The sequence below is a fragment of the Castor canadensis genome, chromosome 5 (assembly GCF_047511655.1).
Source record: "Castor canadensis chromosome 5, mCasCan1.hap1v2, whole genome shotgun sequence".
Lineage (NCBI taxonomy): Eukaryota > Metazoa > Chordata > Mammalia > Rodentia > Castoridae > Castor > Castor canadensis.
This window is the reverse complement of record NC_133390.1, coordinates 82225695-82248109: the sequence shown is the minus strand read 5'-3', so window position 1 is coordinate 82248109 and position 22415 is coordinate 82225695. Positions and strand designations below refer to the sequence as shown.

The window sequence follows — 22415 nt, the reverse complement described above, 5'->3', positions numbered from 1 at the left end:
TGATTCAAAGGGGTTGAGCTTGGGTGAGGGCCACTCCTGACAATCCCTTCAACACCCACCTTCTATGACTCTCTTTCCATTCTTCATCATTTTAAGTATTAATGATGTAGCAAATCTTCAAAATTGCATTTCCCTTTCTCCCAGATGAGGGGTAAAACTTGAAGAATTAAATTTCTTTCTACTTTAATCTTCACCAGTCCTGAGGTTATGGTTATAGTGTTGGCACAAAATGGCTTTCTTCTTATTTAACTTTTAAAATTCCACTTGGGTACACTATTCAACCACTCCAAAGCCTTTCATAATTCCCTACCAACTCCAGGCTAAAGCCTCATCTCTTTTACCTGGCACTCAAGACCTTTCACTAGCAGGCTACAAAGTACCACCTTTTCAGCCTTGAACTACTCTTTAGCCACATCCTTGGTTCCCTGGTCTGTTAAATGCACAGCCTCTGGAATACTCCTCATTTTTTCCACCTCCACAATCTTCTCTACATTGTTTTGGTACCAGTCACATTTCTAATATCTATTTCCTTATTCCTTGGAGTATATTCTTATTTTCTCATGCTCTTCGAGATCACTGTCTGTGTCTTCACAACACTGAGTGCTCAGTCCAGCAGTCAGGTTATATTTATTCACTACAATTAAATTGAGTTGTAAAACATTTTTCCTTGCAGGGAAGCAGAAGAACATATTGTTTAAGAGGGCTGCAGTTAAACTAACTTAATGTGAATCCCACCTTTTCCAGTTACTGGTTACTGCTCAAGTTATTTATGCATCTTTGAAACTCAGTTTCCTCATCTGCAGGATTAAAGTAATAATAGTCCCTATCTCATATTTTGAGGCTTGCCCTGAGTTAATTTTTATGCTACTTCTGTGCTTGATATACAGCTATCCACTTGGGTGGTGCCTATTTATTTATTTTTCCCATCTCCTGGAATATGATTCTATTTTCCATATATGAATCATTTTAGAGTTTATAAAGGCCTCTCATAGGAGTTTTCACATTTAATCATCGCTGTGATATATGAGGTAGGTATTGCTATCCCCTGAGAGTTTTGGTGACACAGGTAAAGTAGGGGGAGCATGGTGATAGGAGCCTAAAGATTCTGGTTTTTAATCCACAATGTGATCAGCTGCAACAAGTTGGTCCCAGGTAGACCAATGCAACAGCCGGAGTACTGTCCAGCATATCTCCAGATAAGCTTTATCTTCACCTAAAGGGTCCCCTACAGGTTCACCCAGACCCAAAGCCTATGTTCTTGTTCCTGCTAAGCCCAAGAACGCTAATTGCTTTCTGCACCAGGTGTCCTCTCACAGATAGCTCAGTGAGGGAGATTAACTGGTCCACACACTCCCTGGAGGCTTTGCGGTTTCCTTTCACCTCTGCTGCTGAATGTTCTATGACCTTTGTTCCATCTCTTTGTGCAGACCTTCTTACTGCAAGACACCAGATAACAGTAGAACAGAACCTCTAAGTTAGAAGGAATGTTGGATATCATTAAGGAAAAAAATGACTTCCCCAAAGATCCCAATAGTTTATGTGCTCATCAAGACAGGGCCATATTCAGGCACTAAATAAGCAAGGACAGGACATTTGTTTTCTAGAAGCACACAGTATAGTCAACTTCATTCCACTTACTATCTCTAGTGTCTAACCCAGAGCCTAACACACATAGAAGGTGGTCCATAAATTCTTTGTGAATAAATGAGTGGATGAATGAATACCACCTGCCAGTCACTAGCTGAACTGACTTAGACCCTGAACTCTAGATGACAGTGCTGGAACCCAGCATGGCTCACTTTTCACCTCCTCCATTCAGACTCATAGTATGACTTGAGAAACAGCTTACTTGTTGCAAGGCTGGAAAAACTACCTGACACACAGTAAGGTTTGAGAAACAGCTAATAAGCATGACCAAAAGGAACTGCAAATATTCCATATTCACCTTGTCTATTCATGACTCACACATGGATTCCCAGTTGTCTGGTAGGTACTTCCTCCCTACTTCTATCCTGAGGTGACAGAAGCTAAGTGGAGAAGCAGAGTATGCAGCAGAAGATCAGCACTGATAAGACCCAGGAACTGCCTCTTGGGTTACTAGGGCTGTCCAAAAGGTTCCCATGTCCTTGCTGTACAAAAGGGAACAACACATCATACATATTGATTTCTGGTGAAAATCTTAATGTTTCAATATTTTTTCCTCATTTTAGCTCATTTCATAGAATGCCCAAAGTGGAAGATAATTGGTCTTAATAAGCTCTTTACAAGATAGTTGGAAAACTGAGAGGCAGAGAGAGAAAGTGAGTTCTCATGGTCACACAGCACGTAAGTAGCCAAGACAGACCTGGAACACATGCTTTCTGGATTCTGGTTAATAGTTCTTTCTGAGTCCAATGCTGCTGAGCTCAGCATTAAGACAGCAGACTAATCAAGTGTAAGTGTCTCAAGTGTGCTCACTGTGTATGACATTCCTTTCTCTCTTATGCTACTACTCAGTGTCTTGACTTCATAGAAATCCCTTCCCTCCTGACACTGTGGGATTCTCAGAGAGCTTTTATGTTCACCATGAGCCCCATGTGGTTCAAAGGGGCAAATGGTTGTGGCCTCAGAAAAATGGCAGCAGAACTTGAACCCTGGTCTTCTGACCACTAGTCCATTCCTTTTTCTACTCTGCATAACCAATCCAAATACATGTGATGGCCAAGTGAATGGTGATGATGGCATGGATGAATGAATAAAAGACTGACAAAGACATAATCAGTCATTCTCAGGTAACAGATTTTTACAAGTAACTCCAAACCCTTATTCAGGGAAAGTCCTTGCTTTTATGTTGCCATGATGTTCTACTTTAACTCCCTGTACTTGACACATGAAGGGTATATTTGGGGAGAAAGAAAAGCTAAGAACACCTAACTTCTATGTTCTTTATCAATTGTTGATCATATCCAACATGGATGCCTCACAGAAGCATAAAGAAAGATATGTAAATAATCCAAATGTCACCATCCAGAGATTGCCAGTACTTAACATTTTAGTGAACACCCATCCTTTTTCAGTCTTCTTTTTTTCAAAGCTTATATATAATTTTAATACATTTATTCTAAACCAGCTCTTTGGTAATCTGTTTTTGTCACAAATGTCTAGTAGCAACTATGAGTTTATATTTTGCTAATCTGCTAATCTCTCTCAAAGGACACACACACACACACACACACACTATTACCTGTCAAGCACTGTGCTTGGTAGGTAGATGGGAACCATTATACATCTCATGCTTTCCTTGCAGCAAGCCTGGAAGAGAGCAGTGCTCATGTCATTATTTTACAGAAGAAGGTAGCAAGGCTCAAGGAGATTATGTGGCATGATTATTTTTCTTTGTGTATGTGTTTGTGTGTGTATGTGAGTGTGGGTTTTTGTTTTTATAACTAACATCTTCAGAAATGAAATAGGTAAGCAAAATGAACCAATGTTCAAAGGGAAGTTTTCTTTTTAAAAATTTTTTTCATTAACATTACAAGGGAATTACATTGTGAAAATTTCATAGCTGCACTTAGCCTACTCTGAACAAGTTGAAGGGGAGTTTCTTATGGTTGAAAATTCGTAGGTTTTATTTATTTGTGATAGAGTGGAGTCTGGAACACATTGTTGTTATTGCATTTCAGACTATTTTCTGTACAATGCCTTCCTGACTTTGCACATGCTTGAAAGTTTTGGTATTTTGAGCTCATCCGATAACATAAAAGATACACATATATGAGCATGCCAAGTTCTGTTCTGCCCCACCTCTATTGGCACAAGCGCTGACAGTGCATTCTGTGGCCTCCATAGATGGGATGAGTGCTTGTCAGGCCTGTGGATGAGGTTTAATTTGATTAATGTGGGCCACCAGTCAGGACACCCTCTCTTGCTCAGCGAGGCAAGGGCTGCTGGGCATGGCTGGCTGGAGGGCCAGAGAGAGAGGTTGTGATTCATTTCTGCCCCAGGCTCCCACCTGGCAGGCCTGGTGCAAGTGTTGTGGGACCAGGGGAAAGTGAGAGGCTGCAGGCACCCGCCTGTGAGCTGGGCCTTGGGAGTAATAGCGAGAAGAGGGGTGAGAGTAGCAGCTGCTGAGGTCGATATTTATATAATGACTCTCTGGGTTTGAGGCAGGAAGTGAAACTGAGGTTGTGCTGAGACACTTTCCTTCCCCCACACCTCTGCCCACGGCAGCTCCAGAGAGGCTTGGGGAGAGCCTCAGCAGGTTAGGCCTAATCATGAACACACTCAGGTTTCAGCCTCTTCACTGAGGTGCTGGAGTCAAGGATCCACAAGGCCCCAGAGGTTCACCTCTCTCAGTGTTCTTGGGCTTAGTCCCTTCTTTCTCCCCCAGCTAGTTCCCCCTCACGGTAGGGAGATCCCTACTGTTCTCCACAGCTTTGTAGGAATGGTGTGAGGGTACATAGGAAAATAACTATAAAAGGTAGAGCTAGTCGCACATCTCTTCAGAATTCACATCAGTGTCTTTATTGCTTTTCTATGACCACTTCCAACATAGCTGTGGTTTCTACAGATGGTTGTTCCCTGACCTATGAACCTGCCTAAAGCAAACTTCCTGCCTCATTGCCCTTCTTTCTTTTCAAACATTAATACCTCTTCAAATTGTCTCATACTTACAAAGAATGTACCCTTGAGTGCCTGCCTACTGCCTTGCTTAAACTCAGGTTTGGGAATTCTATTCGTATTACTACTCTAAATCAAAAGGGTGTTTTACCATGATGATGCAACATCTCTATAGGCTTTCCTATAGGTTTCCCACCTTAGTATGGCATGTTCACAGCTAAAAATGTCCTTAAAATTTATCCAGTCCCTGTTTCTCAATGAGGGAAGAACCAACAGCAGCAGGAAGGAGTTTGTTATACCTGCAGAGTCAGAGGCTACACTCCAGACCTTCTAAATCAGAATCCTTATTTTAACAAGATGTCCAGACAAGTCACTGCTCCTTCCACTCTGAGAAGCACTAACTTAGCCCAAATGGAGGAAATAAAGGCCCAAAGAGGAAATTAGGCTTACTCAGGTCACCACCAGAGAATGCCTAGTGTTCTCCACAGCTTAGCAGAATGTCTAGTACACATCCTTGTCTTCCACATAAGACCTTCATAAAGATATAGTTCCAATGTCAATGCCAGCATTGTGAAATAACCAAGGTAATCTCTCTCTCTCTCTCCTTTTTACTTTTACTCTAAATTTCATTAATGGGTATTTTTTCAATTTATTTGCCTATTAGAAAATCAATGATTTTCCATTGTCTCCTTTGAACTCATATCTGCTATGCAGAGTTTCAGAGTCTAGTGTGCTTTATCAGGGATCCTTTCTCCACAGTTTCTTTGAAGGGGAGCTTCTGAGTGCTGGCAAGAAAGGAGAAATATGTTATCAGGTGTTTCAGCTACCCCTGACCTTGTCTAGGAACTTGCCAGGAAGTCTCTGAATGACAGCATATTTTAGAATCATAAAATGATAAAATTGGAAGTGATATCAGAGATCATTTCACTCAAAGCCTTCAAGTCTCAGATGGGAGAAACCAAGTCAAAAAGGTAAATAATTTGCTGGGGTTCATCCAACAGAGCATTTAAGGCAATTGTTCCAATGGCCTGTCAAGTCAGGACTCCAGGCTGTGTACCCCTCTGCCAACAAAATGCAATAAGCAAACTAAATAAGTAAGTCACATGGACCAGATGACATACACTCCAGAACTTTGGAGTAAGTCGTGAGTAAACCTATGGAGCCATCGTCTAGAACACATAGACCATCACAAATGGTTACTGAGTCGGAGGGAATGTCATATTGCCAAAGGAATTCCATCCATATGAAGGGCTACCTGGAAATTGTAAGCTATTAAATCTCACTTCCATATCTGAAATCTGTAGTAAAGAGTGTTGTCACAATGTAACAAATAAACAACAGAAGGGTTTTAACAGATCAATGTTCTTTAAAACTTGGTCTTGAGAGAGTCTAAGTAAGTTTCCATAGGAAACTCAACGATATCAATGTTCAGAGATTCAAAGTATCTGTGATTGGATTTTTACATCAAAGGGCAGCTTGGATGAAGAATTTGGCATGGTACTATGCCATCTTTGAAAAGGATCATGGAATCAATATAGTAATATATCTTTCACCTTCCTTGAATAGAAGATACTAACATAAAGATCTCTGGAAATCAGAAATCTAGGATCAATAAGACCATGTGACTTGGGTCTAATTTCATATTGTAGTGTACCTACAAAGTCCTGAAATATCCACTTTTTCGAGTGTCACTGAACATTCCTAATCATCACAGTGTCTTGTTTTTAGGTTACATTGATGGTTTCACCATCAGTGATGGTCAGGGAACCCTGTGAGGTAACAGAGAAAGGTTCCTCATTTCATACAAGGAACCCAAGCCCCAAGGAGCAGTGTCTCTCCAAAGCGTATAGCATTTGAATTCCAATTGGATTCCAGATCTACCTTCTACTACACGACATGGACAGACAGTAATTCTTGATAACTGCATATCCGTTCAGACGTTATAAAGCATCCATGACATAGGGACAAGCCAACTAATTGCTTCTGACAACCCACTGTGAGTGACCGGGGGCTATATTAGCGTTATCCCACTGAATTATAACAAGGACTGTCTGTGAGGAGAGTGACTTTTTTTCTTTCTGCATATTAGGAAAATGAAAAGGGCTTGGAACTTGTATATTGGCATGAAGCTAGAAACACATAGAGTTAAGACTTGAATTCTGAATCGATTTTACTTTAAAGCCTGTGTTACAGGTCAAGTATTTCTATTTTCTCAATGCTACAGTTAAGGAAAGGGACTTAGAGATGTTAGTGAACCAAGACTGTAAAGCTAATAAATCATAGACTTAGGGTCCAGATTGGAGTCACCTGGACTCCAATGGACTCTCTGGAACATAGAGACCTCAGAATAAGCAGGAAAAAAGGAAACAACTGAGCTTCCATTGGGACAAATATAAAGCAGTTCCCTTACGTAAAATATATCCGATTCTCTATTTACAAAACTATGGACTCCAGTTTATCACAACTCAGGAATTGCATTTAAGTTTATTTCATTTCCTTCCCATAAAAAAAAAATTAAGTTCAGAAACAGTAGTACTAGGTACAAGACATTTGCATGGATCATCTTTTTTGTCTCTTAATTTTTTTAAGTATTGATTTTCCTTTTATATAAGAAAAAATTAGTGACTTGTACAGTAACACACATCTAATAGTGACAGAGATCAGCTCTGACAAATATGAATTCCAGGGGCTGCTAAGCCACAAACTCACAGGAATGGTGAATTTCATCGAAAAGATTATAGATGCTAGATAGAAAAGTTGTGATCCCCTGTTCACAACTTTTTGAGCAGTATGTAGACTCAGGAAAATTGTGGCCATTCTTTCACAGACTTTCAACAAAAATTTAGTGAAAGCTGAGGATATGGAAAAAGAACAGGGAACTATTCAACTTATTAATTTGATGGAAGTCAGTTGATATAAAAATAAATTTAACAAAATTAGATTTCCTCAATCAAGAAAGAGCAGACTGACAGAAGATGTGACAATGCTTGGTAGTATAGAACTATGCACTTAATCAGCAAATCTCAGAAAAACAGAACTATTCCAGCCTCCCTTACCCCAAAGTTTGCAAGAGTTAATTCTAGAGTAAATAAAAGGAAGTACTACTTTGCATAGTAGATGGCAAATTCAGTGAGCATGAGAGATAGTAACTGGCCTGCAGCACAGATGCACAAATAGGATTATTTAAATACCGGGATCTCACTAATTCCATATGGGTTTATGTTGAGATCTTTAGTGTCACCTAGCCTAACCTACTACCTCATAATCATCTGGCATCTCCTTGGTCACCTCCAATGGCAAAGAGCTCACTCTCTTCCAAGGCAGAGCATACCAATTTTGACAGCTCTGTGTGTCAAGAAGTTCTTCCAACTTGGCAAGGTGGCTGGCCCCGGTAATCCCAGCTACTTGGGAGGTGAAGATCAGGAGGATCAACGCAAAAAGTTAGCAAGATCTCATCTTAATCAATAAGCTTGGCATGGTGGCACATGCCTGTGATTCCAGCTATGCAGGAGGGAGGCATCGGTAGGAGGACAAGGGTCTGAGGCCAACTCTGGATGAAAAATTGAAAAATAACTAAAGCAAAAAGGGCTGGAAGGATGGCTGAAGTGATCGAGCACCTGCCTAGTAATCACAAGGCTCTGAGTTAAAACCCCAATACTGCTCCCCTCAAAGGCCGTCCTTAGGTTTCAACAAAACCTAACTACATTTTTAAACTTATATCCATTTCTATATTTGAGATGCCAATCAACAAATCTAACTGTTTTCACTTTTATATGGATTTGGGTATTTATAACGGTTCTCAGTCATATTTATTGAAGACAATGTCCTGAACAGAAATCAAATATACCAAGTGGTTGTTTAGGTGGATTTCAAAACTCTTAAGAGTAATAGGTGTCCTTTCTAGTTTTGTAAGGCAAAAGAAATAAGCATTGGACCAGGGTTCAAGAGACCATGGTGCTAGATGGTTTCTGTGACTCTCTTGTCCATGTCATTGCTTCTGCCATTAATTAGCAAGTAAATCTCAGAGGGCAGGACCTGTAGGATTTCTGGACCACAGTTCTGATGACTGTAAAACAAAGGGGCTGAACAAAATAGTGTTTATTCTCCCTTCTGTCCATAATTCTCTCACTTGAACTTGATTAACCAGTGTAGTTCTGAGACCCACACCCAATTCTTCTGATACCTCCCTCAATATACCATCACTGGAAAGGAGTAATCTCAATCCTTTAAGGTGAATCAACATCTTAAAAGTGGAAATTTCCTTGACCTTGATGACTGGTCACTATCTCCTGCTCCTCCATTTCCTATTAAAGCAGGTTCATCTAGAGACAGAGCAGATTTCATCAGATTTTCATTTGTTTCAGTTAAGTTACTGACTAACAGCCAGAGAAAGGTAAATAAGTAGAAATCACTCAACAATCACTCAGAACAGTTAGAATTTCAGTTTTAGATCTTGAAACGAATCCATGTTTAGGGCCAGTGACCTTGGTCTTGTCCCTACGTGAATGGGATTTACATGAGCAAAGGTGGTTTCTATCTGTGGAAACTCTGTAAAACTGGTGAAACATGGGAGGAACCTCAATAGTTTTGGTAGAAGAAGATCAAGTAGCCAAGGGAAAGTACTTCTGTGTTTGGAGAGTTCCAAGTTCTCCAGCTGGTAGATGCCACACTTGAGACTAAAGCAGCTGTCTCAGGTGATCGTTTTGTGAGAATCTTACCTTCATGATTGGTTAAGCAGCTGCTACATGCCAGGTACTGTGCTAAGTTCTTCAATACATGCTTTATATCCCTTTTAGTATCTGTTACAATCTCTGAGGGGGCAGGGATTTCAGCCATCTTGTCCCTAATTTTATCTGATATTATGCATACCCTCATTTTTAAAATGAGGAAATTGAGACCAAGAAAGATAAATTGACTTGACCAAAGTTTTTTAAAAGGTGTGGAAATAGCAGAAGCAGCATTTGAGCCCAGGTTTTCTGATGTCAAGTTTATGTTCTTCCCAAAAAAGCTCAGATGCCTCTCAGCTTATCCACTTTAAAAACCTAAAATAAAATCGAGTTTCTTTCTAACAATATAAAATAAACTTTGTGGAACCAACATAAATATTTTATTGCTCCTCTTTTCTACTATTCAAAGCCTTCAGAAAGAATTAGTGACTATAAATTCTCTGCCCTCAAAAGTAACATTGATGAGATTTAAAAGGATTCCACTAAAAGTTAAACAAACAGCAACAAAAAAACTTGCCAATTTCATGGAAATTGTGAAAGTCTTTCTTAAAGAATATATTTCCCCAAAATTTCCTATGGTCCCAGAGATTGGCAGTTTGGAATGTGAGCAAAGTAAAAGACAGAAGATGACCTGTACGAAGGGAGTGCCAGCCCGTCTCCTAGTGTCTTCAGAGGCTCTTTGCCCCTCCTTCCTAGTTGTCTACCTTTCTGTCCCTCTCTCCTCCATCCCAGTTTTGCAAGAATCCAGAACACACCACTAGCTTCAAGTCAGGAAATGGGATTTCTACTCAATTTCACTGGCTCTAACTGGACAAGATCCTCTTCAATTCCCCAGTGCGTAAAATAGAGGTGTTCACAAAAATGACACCAGGACCCCTTTCCTGTCTGACACAGTCCCTCATTCTCTCATTTTTATTCCTTCTCTTCTTGCACCCAGCCCCAAGCAATGTGGCCCAGAGTTGAATCGGGGACTCCCCACCGCTGCGCTCTGGAGACTCGCCATGCAGCTGCAGGGCCACAACCCTGCTCCAATTTACCTATGCAGATGAGGCAATGAATAAGCAAGGTCTGCTAAAGAGAAAAGGACTCTTACCTCACGTTTTTTTGTTAGTATTTGCTTTTCCTAAGCCAAAGAATGATGAGTGACTAAGACAGTACCTTCTTCCCAATCCTCTCCTCCCTAGGGACTCAACCCTGCATCCTACCCGCCCAGATAAGATTGAGTTTAGATGAGAGAATTGCTTTCCATTTTCAGTGGGGTTTTCTATTCTATAGTTTTGGTTGGTCTTCATATTCAACACACAAACACACACACACACACACACACACACACACACATGCATATGAACTTATGTACACATGCATGCACATACAAACCCTCTGGGCTTCCCAGTCACTCTAATACTTAAACTGTGGTCAGTCAGTGCCCAGTGGTCTTGGAAAAGATAGCCCAGCATTGCTGCCCACTTGTGCCCTGCTACAGTCAGGTTTGCTCTCCTCAGCCACTCCCCTACTTTAACTGTCCTATTACTCTTCACAGTCCATTTCTGGACACTGGTGGGAGTTGGATCCACTTTTGAAGCTGCTGCTTCTAAAACATGTTCTCCATAAAGTCTTCCCTCATTGCCCCCTGCCCCTATTTAGAATTCCTGTGGCTTGTTCTAGACAGCTCATGTTTGATACAACCCAAAGGCACATTGGACAGTGTGCTTGGGCAGGCTGTTTGGAACCATACCATCTTTTTCCAAGTAGGCTGTGAGCTTTTTTGGGTGAGAACTGTGCCTGGTCCATCTTGATGTTCATCACTGGCCTGACTCAAGGCAAACACAAAATGTGAATGAATTTAATAACTTCAGGGGCCCAATAACATACAGGCACTTTTCCTTTCTATGGCTTCCACCTTGGGGAAGATATAGAGAGCTCTTTAAGGGTTAAATGAAAGCTTTATGATTCATTCTGGTACCACCCTAGGAAGCTTCTCCAGCTTCTGTTGACTTCTCTTGTTACCAAGCATAAAACAAACACTGACATCTCCCTTATACCTATTTTCTTGGTCCCCTAGGTTGCACTCCCTTGCTGCACTTTTTTCTTTCTGAACCACCATTCCTTGAATGTATTTATTTGCATTTCCCTCAACATGTGCCTCAATGAGTTTAATTTGTTTTTTTATAGTTGGCCTTATTGGAAGCTTAGATGCTAGAGCTCTTCTGACTCCTCCTTCATTTATGTGCTTATCAATTCATCAACTAACTAAGTGGCAGCCTAGACACAGAGGAATTCAAACATGAACGTGATCCCCTTTCCTAACTATAAAGTGATCCTACTGTCTAATAGAGGAAAAACAGTTATGACATCAGGTAAAATACCAAAAAAAAAAAAAAAAAAAACCTAAAGAGGAAACCAAACTATCAAAATATCATGTAGTTTGGGGAATTCTAATTGGTAACTATTCTCAAGAAAGGCATGACACATACCGTACAACCTCAATTACCTAAAATGAATTGTACATGCAGGATCTAGGACATGTACAACGGAACTATCTGTGGCTATAGATGACTTTGTTCTTTTCTTCTTGTGTGTTTACTTACTGTAATATACATTTTAACTTAAAAAAAGATTATTTTTAAAAACCAGTAAAGAAAAAAAAAGAAGAAACCTAATAATTACAATATTATACACCTGAGGAGTAAGGGTAGTCACTCCCAGGTAGGAAAAATAAACATATCACAGGAGAGGTGGCATTTGAAGCGGGCCTTAAAGAATAAAGCTGCATTTGCACTTGCTGGGCTAGAAGAGTTGGGCAGAGGGACAGAACACAAGCGAGGGCCAGAAATGGAAAAGTACAGGACCAGGAAGAGTGAGTAGCTCACCTGGGCTACAGTGCTGCATGCTCAGACTGGGAGCACAGAGGGAAACAGGAAGGTTGGGATCCAGATGGGGGTGGAGAGGAGCAGGAGGAGACTGGAGCAGGGAGACCAGTCAGGAGGCTTTTGCAACCTCCTGGGTGAGAAGCCAGAGGGCGGTGGCAGTGAAAACTGTAGGGAAGCAATGGGTGTGAGAACTGTTTCAACAGAGATGCCTAAATTCTTCCAAATCTCCTTGACTAATTCTCAATAACTCATATGCCTTATTTTCACTGCAGGCGCCACACTACCTTTCCCTGCCCCCTCTTTGGAAACTTATCTTTTTATCTTCCAGGTGCATGACTTTCTGCCCAATTACTTGTCTTCAACCCCTCAGAGCAGGTCAACCGTGTAGCTCAGAAGTCTCACTGTCACACTTGGCCTAGGTTGCTCCCGGGCACAGTCTCTGTCGTCAGTACTCTGTGTCTGCATCTCCAGAGAACAACAGCTCTAAGCCTCTCATAAGGTATAACCTGAACAAAGACGTTAGCACAGTGGCAGAGGGCATGAAACAATCCTCATCAGACTTCATCGTGAGCTAGTCCTGGATTCAACTCTACTACATCCCACTTTTACGGGTAGGTAAAGCAAGAGGGATAAAGATGACCGTAGCTTGTGCAGGGGAGGCAGAGGAGAAGGAGAAAGGGACTTCACTTTGGCTCAGGGAACCAACCCAGCTATAACCAGCACCAGTCATGAGACTCACAGGCCAAGAAAATCAGAACAGAGAAAGCAAAAGCACCGTTCTGCCTCTACTGAGCAATGTGATCTCAGGTCTCCTATCCTCTCCGGACCTCGGTTTTTATCTTCCATAAAATGAGGATTATGATATCTGCCTTCTCTGCCTTGCTGGAAAAAGGTAGGGGGGCACTTTGAAGATACAAAGCACTAAATTTCAGGTTGTTCTCATTCAACTCCCACCCCATTCATTAGATAGCTAGACATGGACAGCAGAGACTGTAGAGGTCCCCCTGTTTCCACAATAGACTCATCATGACTGACTTTATGAAGCTTCTGGTTCAGTCTCCTCAGCTGACAGACAAGGAAGCTGATGCCCAATTCCCATAGGGAAATGAATGGTCCATGGTCATTAGGTGAGTTGGAGAAAAAATCCAGGTGCTGAGGATCCCAGCCTAATCCTTTTGCTATCCCACACCCCTGGATTTCCAAACTGAAAATCTTCAGAGCAGAGTCTGTGGCCCAGAGGCTGGACTCATTTGATTCTTGAATTACTGGTGAATAGGTGCAGAATTTGAATGAAGGAAGAGCTTAGCCGAAGGCTGGATCAGACACCATTTCTTTCAATGAGTGTGTTTAGAATCCTATGTAACCATTTCCTAAGACCCAGAGCATTCATGTGCTTCCAAATTTGGGGTTTCCTATCACTCTTCTCTCTTCTGTCCTCAGGCACTATTTGGCTCCAGGACAGAAGAAAGGGTGATTCCCTCCTAATAGCTAGTTGCTAACAAGCATCAAAGGCTTTGTAGGTGCCAACCCTCCAATAAATATTTTATGTGGACCTCACCTTATTTCATCTTTATAACAACCCTGGGTGGTAAATTATCTCAGTACACTCATTTTTACAGGTTAAAAACTAAAACTAAAACTCAGAGACTCAAGTATCTTGAGTCACAAGCCAGTGCCAGGTTGTACCTCATGAGATCTACCTAATCACAGCACGAGTTTTCATAGGGACCTACAGCTTCCACTGCACATCTTGTTAGAATGGGCTCTCCACCCTCCCTAGATTCAGAGTTGTTGAAAGACATGGCCCTTTCACCCATTAAAATCTATAAACATAGATTCTCTGCTTCATCCACTACTTCATATGTTTTGGTCTTCTGGTTGACTCATCATTACACAAGCATTTTCTGGGGACAGCACTGTGCTGGGATCCAAAATGTGGAACCATGCCCTGCCTTCAAAATTTTGAAGCCTAGGCAGGTGTCACAAGGAGAGGTAATGATGTGAATATGGAGGTAGGAGAGCAGAGAAAGGGACTATCCACAAGAGGATCCAGAATGTCCAGGGCAGACAAGTCAGGTGGATGGTCTGGGCAGAGGGACATAGGAGGAAGAGAGGCTGGAGTTCAGGCCAGAAAAAGTCTGGGGCCAGCATTTGGGCATTTGGAGGCCCTAAGATTGCACTAAGGCTTTCAATTCTTCCCAGAGTTCTCCAGTCCTACTTCAACCCACTTGCAAGTGGCAGCTTTGCATGGTTTCTTGGAGCCTCAGTTTCTCTTTCTGTAAAACAGAAGCCAAGAATGTTGCCCATAAGGAAACCAATGTGAGGTTAGGCTAGGGAGATTGAATAGCAAATGCTTTAAGCTCCTCTAGGTTAGGATGCAAAAAGAATGCAAATCACAGTTATTTATAATGGCAGCAAACTGAGGCTTTGAAAAGACATTACTGTGGGCCGCCAAGCACTTTCTCTGGAAATCCTGAAAACCTGCTGCCTGCCGTAGGGCTGTGCCCAGATCCCAGCTGGAAGCAGGCTTATCTCTTCTCAGCTCCTGGCACTCCTTCCGATCCTGCCAGGATGTTCCTCATACAACAAACACTAAGCTCGCTACATAATTCCACCTACAGAGGAGGAAGCTTCACACCCTTCTTCCCCGCCCTCTCAGAGAACTGAGCTCAGTCCTAAACTCCTAGTTCATGACAGGCTCCTTTTTGTGTCATTAGCATCTCACCAGGTAGCCCCATCAAGGCTGGACCCTGGGAGCTATGAATGGCATGGCATAGGAAACAATCCAATGTCCCACTGGTCTAACACAGCCCTTCTCTGATAGAGTAGCCCCTTCCTACATCAGGCTTGTACTAGGCATGAAAGACTCAAACATCCAAGGAGTTCATGCGCAAGGCCAGACTATGGGGGCAGATGGGGTGGAAATGGGGGTGGGGGTGGGGGGTGTGTGGAGTGCTGACTCCAGAATGAGAGACCAGGACCAGGGTTCTAACGTCAGTAGAATTTCCTTTTCTAACAAAAGTTTGTTTCAACTTTTAAATCTTTTTCTAAATGCAAATGAAACCCTTTTTTCACATGTAATCTTTTATTGGAACCTATATATTCATCTGGAGCCCATTCACTGGTGATCGACCCCCTCAGGGACTTTAGAGAGATTTTAGAACAGTGCTTCTCAAATGGGCTCATGAATCCACAATAGACCTGGTTAAATGCAGATCTGGTTATGATTTAGAGGTGCAGGATAGGACCTGAAATACTGAATTTCTAGTAAGTTCCTAGTTGATGTGGATGCCACCAATCCATGAACCAAATTTTTAGTACCAAGGGCCTGAGCCACACAAAGTCTACTTTGAAAGTCACTGGTTTTCAGGATAGGAGGTGATGATCCTCCCCATCCCTGGAGATAATGAACCAAGGCTCCTGGATTAGATTCTCTTTCCCTAGGCTAAAGTCAGCTTCTCCCATCAATTTCAAACTAAGATCCTAGGTTATCTCTTTTTTTACCTCCTTCTGGCTATGGGTATCTGTCATCTACACTGGCAGGCTGGGGAAATGCCTAAGAGGCTGGCCATGGGGAAGAGCTTCCAAGCATGGCCAATAGAAATGTACAAAAGGTTCAGGTCAGTCCTTCTCCCCACCCCCACCCCCCACCTCCACCTGCCACTACAACACACACAGAGGAGAGGGGGGGAAAGAGAGGGAGGGAGAGACAGAGAGATCTAACTAGCAATTTGAAAGGAAGTCCTTATGACATCCACCTTCTCCCTTCCATCTCCTAACCCCAGTGGATAGAGGTCATTTTCTTCACATACCCTCTGTCTGCCAGGTCCACCCCTTTGGGGCCTGAGATGCTCCCACTGAGGTTGAGTATTTTTAGCTACACCATGTGGCTCATGCTTAGCCAATTCTCCCTGGACATTAATCTTGGATTCTACAAATGCCAGGTTTCCTGATCTAGGAGGCCCTGAGGTGATGGGGAAATCTGAGTGCACTGGAAAATGCAGTGCATGGCCTTTTGAGGATTTTGTTTGAATGCTGTGTATGATAAAAACAACAACAGTAACACCTAATACTCAGAAAATGTTTCAGGTTTACATAGTACTTTTCTCTGGCATTGTGGTATTTGATCTTCCCAAAAGGCATATGGGGAAAAATAAGGCAAAGACTGTCTTTACTTACATTTAATGGAAGAACCAGATAACTCGGCAACATGATCTAACTAGTAAGTGGTACACTTGGGCCTTCAGTTTCTAGGTGCAAACTTAGTGCCCTCTACTATACCCTCATGCAACCCTCTTATGGTTTGGATCTGATATGTCCTGCAAAGGACTCATATGTTGGAGACCTGTGTTCAGAGGTTTGGCTTTAAGGAAATGTCTGGATCATGAGTGCTCTGACCTCATTAATGGATAAATCCACTGATGGTTTCATAATCTGATGGACTATTGGGAGGTGATGGAAACTTAGGATGTGGGTTAAAGCAAGTGGATCTTGGGGATATGCCCTTTTCTTCTCCTCCTCTTCCTCCTCCTCCTCCTCCTTCTTCTTTTCTTTCTCTCTCTCCCCCTTTTTGAATCTCTCCTCACAATAAGATAAGTAGATTTGTTCCACTACACACTTGCTTCCATGATGTTTTGCCTCAACACAAGCCAGAAACAATGTACCCAAGTGATCATGGTCTGAAACTTCTGAAACTGTGGGCCAAAATGAATCTTTTCTCCTTTAAATTGTTTACCTCAAGTATTTTGTCAAAGATACAGAAAGCCAACTAACACAAATCCCAACCTTTTGCTTCTCCCTCTGTCTAGGTTTTGGTTTTGGTTAAATATTTCAAGAAGCAGTATCTATAGACTTGCATATGAAAAATCTGGGGTCATAATATTCTTAACAAATGGAAGACTAGGATGGGTAGTATGGCTCTGCTTGTAATCCAAGCTATTCAGAAAGCAAAGATCAGAAGGATCATAGTTTGAGCCCAGCCCAGGCAAAAAGTTAATGTGAACCCATCTCAACCAATAAGCTAGGCCTGGTGGCATGCGCCTGTCATCCAAGCTATGCAGGATGGATCATGGTCTGAGCCAAAATTGGGCAAAAACATGTGAGATCCTGCCTGAAAAATAACTAAAGGAAACAAGGCTTGAGGAATGCACGACTCAAGTGGTACAGCATCTGCCTAGCAAGCACTAGGATTTGAGTTCAAACCTCAGTATCACACACACAAAAAGTGGAAGACTAAAAACAAGGAAGAATGAAATAGCTTGTGTTAGTTAAAGTCCTGGCAAGAAGCAGAGAACACACTCAAAGCAGGTGAGGGAAGAGAGGGTGTCTATAATTTACACAGGTGCAGTCAGGCTGCACCCTGAGGCTTACAAGAACTGGAAGGACCTACCATCCCTCGGCCTGAAAGGACAAAGGAAAGGCAGTTACGAGAGTCCAGAAAGTGCTGATAAACTGTAATAGTAGCTATGGGCTTTGGCAGAGGAAGTGGCCATTGCCAGCCTAGATGATCCAACACCAGGCCAGCAACATCTCTATTATATCTATTGCCTTCCTACAAGGGAGTTTATAATGTGAATTCAGCTTTATCCCACTGAATTCTTACCCAAAGTAGGAAATTTTGAGGTTGTATACCATACAGAGCTTTTCTCATTTGGCCACTAAAGCAGTTACATTTCTTTTACTCAAGTAACCTGTTGGTAGCAATGGGTTGCCTCACCCTCCTTGCTAAGAAAACAGAAGGCTCTGGTCTCTTACTTATACTTAGCACTCAGAGCTAAGTATTATCTCCCATTCTTAATCTCACTGAATCACTATACTCTTGCTTCCCATCTCACTTTTCATTGCTTAACTATTTTTAGAACCTCATCAGGTAGAAGGCTGCAAATTGGTATGAAAGCTGTGAGCTCCCCAAGTGAGGGTCTACAGACCCACCCAATTCTCCACAAGGGAGGGAAGGTGGCAAGTCAGTGCTAGACCTCAGTGAAATTAACAGCTCCAGGTTATTTGTGTCACACCAAAGCATATTTAACAGCCCACTGAAAACTCACAGCTGAAACTCTAACCACTTACTGATTCCACTGAATCACAAAGAATTCAAGATTCTAAAGTAGGTGCAACTTTAGAAATGAATTGATTTGCTCTTCCTTTCTGTAGGGGTGCCAGTCCTAGAGTGGAAATCAAAATAAAGAATAACAGAGAACAGGAGTTCAGAATTTTCGCTCTGTAACCAAACTTTTTGAACTCAAATCTTGGTTCTAACCAATTATTGTGAGGCCTTGGCCAAGTCACTTCACATATCTGTGCTTCAGTTTTTTCATCTGCATGAGAGTGGTAAGGTACTTACTTGCCTTGTAGGGTTGAATAAGTTATAAAATGCTTAGAACATGCCTGGCAAGTAACAAGCTGTGTAACTAAGAAGACAGGAGCTGAATGTCAGTTACTTGCACACCCTGGGCATTCACAGGCTGAATTATGTTCTTGAGAAACCCTTTCTTTTACTATCCTGATGATGACACTTCTTGCTGGGAGAAGTAGGCCTGGAAATCCACTCTGGACTGCTTTTTGGTGTCTAAGTAGCCTCTTGGCAGTACCAAGGAAGAACATATCACCAGTGGCTAAACTCTTCTGACTGAGTGAAAAAAAAAAAAAAAAAACTCTGCAGACTTTGTTTTTGCCATGGCTCTTAGCATCTGTCATGGTACAGGGCTCCTTAGGATCTTGGAAACAGAGTCTGCCATACAACCTCAGATTCATGTCAGATATCTCTGCACCAGGCAGTCACTGGTCTCTCATTTCCTCTCGTCCTCTCTCTCCATCTCTGTGATCTACCTTCTGTTTGATCTCCTGAGGGTGTCTGATGATTCAGAGCATCTTCTCTTTGGTTCCACCCAGGTATTTTCCTTCAGACCCTGATCCCATTAAAAGAATTCAGTGAATCATTTGGCTCTGCTTTTCTGGGGCTTTGGGAGTGGGGAGACAAGAATGGCTGAGAAAAGGTACAAACTGCATGGGTACAAAAGGTTCTAATTTAGAGGATGAATTGCACACTGAAGATGAGGAAAGAAAGGCAGTCACCTCTTGACCTGAGATGGACAGAAATGCTCCCAGGACACCTGTGGAACCTCACCAGAGTAAGGATTGTCTTTAAGCACTTTATTCACTGCTTCCCATGCATTTGGTGCTCAACCAACAGTTGCTACTCTGACTTCTTCCTGCATGTGCCCTTAGAACAAATCCTTATCATCCTCTGGCCTAGGTTATACTCTAGCCCCTGCACCCACCCCTCATCTTCAGTTCTCCTTGCAATCCTTCCTGCATTGGCAGATAAGTTACCCCTCTGAGAGCCAGCTTCCATTTTCATTTCTGTCCTGTTTGAATACTCCCAGGTTTTCTGCAGGACAAAGTTGAACCCCTGGCTGGTCTTAATATCCATAGCTCCCCTGCTCAATCCAATTGCTGCTGTAATTCCTAACCCCCCACTAAGAATATCTCACCTCCAATCCCTGCATGGAGATCATGGACACTGAGCATTTATTCTCTGGGTAGCATTGTGAAAGTTACTTAACCTCTCAGAGCTTCACTTTGTCAGATGAGAGAATTTTCACAAAAAGAAAGGCATAGCATAGTATCTTGCACTCAAAGAGCTCAATAAAAAAATCAGCTTTAATTATAATCATTAAAATAAGAATGATGTCAATGATTGTCCTATCTCATGTCATCTCCACAAAGCCCTCTCTGATCTCCCATCTACGCCCCATTCCTTCTTTTAACATTTCCTTGCATTTGTGGCTATTCCCATAGACCACAGGTTATTACAGTGACTTGCTCACTTATGCTGTCTCCCTCTTTAGAAGTGAGGACTGTGTCTGGTTCACCTCTGGATCCTTTGCCTCATCTAAAAGTGGGTCTGGCACTTAGTAGATGTTCTGGAAAGCATCATTTCATTTGAATGTTACTCTGGACACTGCAGAGAGGGCCAGAATAATTTAATGGTGATACTGAACTTCTTTGGGGAATGGGGCCCCTCTTCAGAAATAGGATGGAGCAGCCCATTGTGAAACCTCACTGACCATGTGGACTCACAGCCCTAACTGGGCCACCTGAGGGACCAACTACCCAGCATTGTGAACTTTGCCCTGTGCTCCAACACCCTACTTCCCAAAGACAGCTCTTTCTGTTTACCAGAAAGACTGAGGGCAAGTGAGTCCAAGAAAGAAAATGAATTTATCACTGAGAATCTGCTTGGGAAATGGGAGAAGGGAAGGGAAGAGGTCCTATTTGCAAAGACTGGAGGAGGAAGAGGAAAGTGGGAGTCGGAGAGAAATGATCTGTGGCTTATGATTCCAGGTTCAAAAAGAAGATGCTGCCCCTGGACACAATTGGTCATATGGAGCTCCATAGCAAAGTGAACTTGAACTTACAGGGGTCCCAGATTTCTGACTCATCTGATCCCCAAGCCTTGGCCAACAGGCTCATGGCTGTCTCTGTCCTAAAATGACCTCATTTGAAATTCCCTATATTGCTATATAGCCAGAGCTAAAGCCTGGTCTCAAAACTGAGTTGCTCTAGGGTGTGTAAGTCAGTTCACTCACAGTAGCTGTGTTCTCTACATTCCAAACTAAAAAGACAGACTGGGCCTGCTGCATTATCTCCCGCTTTCCCCACTCCCCCGCCTCTGGGGTCTAGATCTAAAAGGAGCCCCGGGGATCATCCAGTCTAGTCTAACCCTGACCCAGAGAGGAAGAGTCACACCACCAGGCAGTGTCAGAGGCAGGCCTGAAACACAATATTCTGGCTCTGAGTCCCGTGCGTTTTCCACTACCCCAGGATGCTCCCACTGGCTATTTAATCCAAAGACATAACCCATGGAGAAAGGCAGTTGTGAAATGCTTCCACTTGAAGCCCAGGGCTGGCTGCAAGCCCAACTTCTTCTCTCTCAACCCTCCTAACCTAGTCTCAGTCCAGCAATTTTCATTCTCCTAGTTTGTGTTAACCCTTCTCCTGCATAAGATCAAAGCCTGCCTTCCCCTGGTCAATCCCGTAGGATGGCTTTTTGGCTCTTGTTCACACCTTCCCACACACCTCCACTGGCAGGACCTATTCACTGAGCTACTTCCTTGTACAAACTGACTCTTCCTTGCCCTTCACAATTACTTGTTAGCTCAGCAAACCAGTAGACCAGCTGTTTATTTTGATTTCAAGTTGATGCTTGAAGAGTTAAGTTTGTATTTTTTTTTTCCTTCCCTTGAGAAAGTTACTAGAGACCTCAGAGATTTCTGGTCTTTGACACTTGATTACTAGTTCACTGTGTCTCCATCTTCTGCTAGCTCCCAGTCTGTCCCAAGTGACACTGGGATGTACTGAAAAGAAAATGGAATGTTTTTCCAGAGGGAATATGTTCTCCAAATGGAGACTTGGGATTCACTAACCTTTCCCCAACCACCCATCCTCAGGACTACCAAAGCTTCCCTTATACCTGCTAGCCTGAATCATTAGCTCTCATGTTTGTTCTGCAGTTTTCTAGTTTACAAAGCGTTTTCATCTACCTCATTGTGTCCCCCCTGAAGGGTAGAAAGGACATATTAGAAAGGAAAAATCACATATTTCTGCTTATATTTGAAACTGATTTGACCAAGGTCATACAGTTAGAAAGCAATACAGTCAACCTGACTCAAAGCTCAATGCTCCTTATGATCTTTCTACTGCCAGCTTCTTCTTTTTTTAATCCATCTTGCAAATCCAGCTGAAAGGAGCTTACTAAAACACCATTTTGCTCAGACTACTCCCCTATTCACACAACTTCAGCAACTCCTAAATACCCACAGAATAAAATCCCAATAATTCATCTTATCTTTTAAAGACCTCCACAGTGGGACTCAAAAAGTACCTTACCATCATTATTTCCACTTCTCCAGTTTGTTGGAACACAGTATGTTTAAACCTCTGGGCCTTTATCCTGTGGCTTCTGAATGCCTTGACAGGGATCTATCATTCATTAAGTACTCTCTCCTATAGAAAATTCCCAGATATCCCCAAGCTCACAGAACTCTGCATTCTGAAATTCCACTGCTGTGCCAGCCCTACCCCTCACTGGGCCTAGAGAGAGACTGAGCACTACACAGGGGTAAGACTCACCTTTACCTGTCATGTCTCACCTCAGCCCAGGGATGGGCTTGATGTGTCAGAAAAGGGTTGATCACAAGTATCTTTTGGTGATGAT

General features: G+C 42.4%; 1 long non-coding RNA gene across 1 annotated transcript in view; it reads right to left on the bottom strand.

Moving 5' to 3' along the window:
* The window catches only part of LOC141423269 (uncharacterized), a 44745-nt gene that overhangs the window by 11706 nt on the left and 10624 nt on the right, over positions 1-22415 (bottom strand). Inside the window, exon 3 of the long non-coding RNA XR_012447993.1 lies at positions 1-22415. This exon is cut by the window's left edge and continues 11706 nt beyond it. This is a non-coding gene — a long non-coding RNA (uncharacterized lncRNA).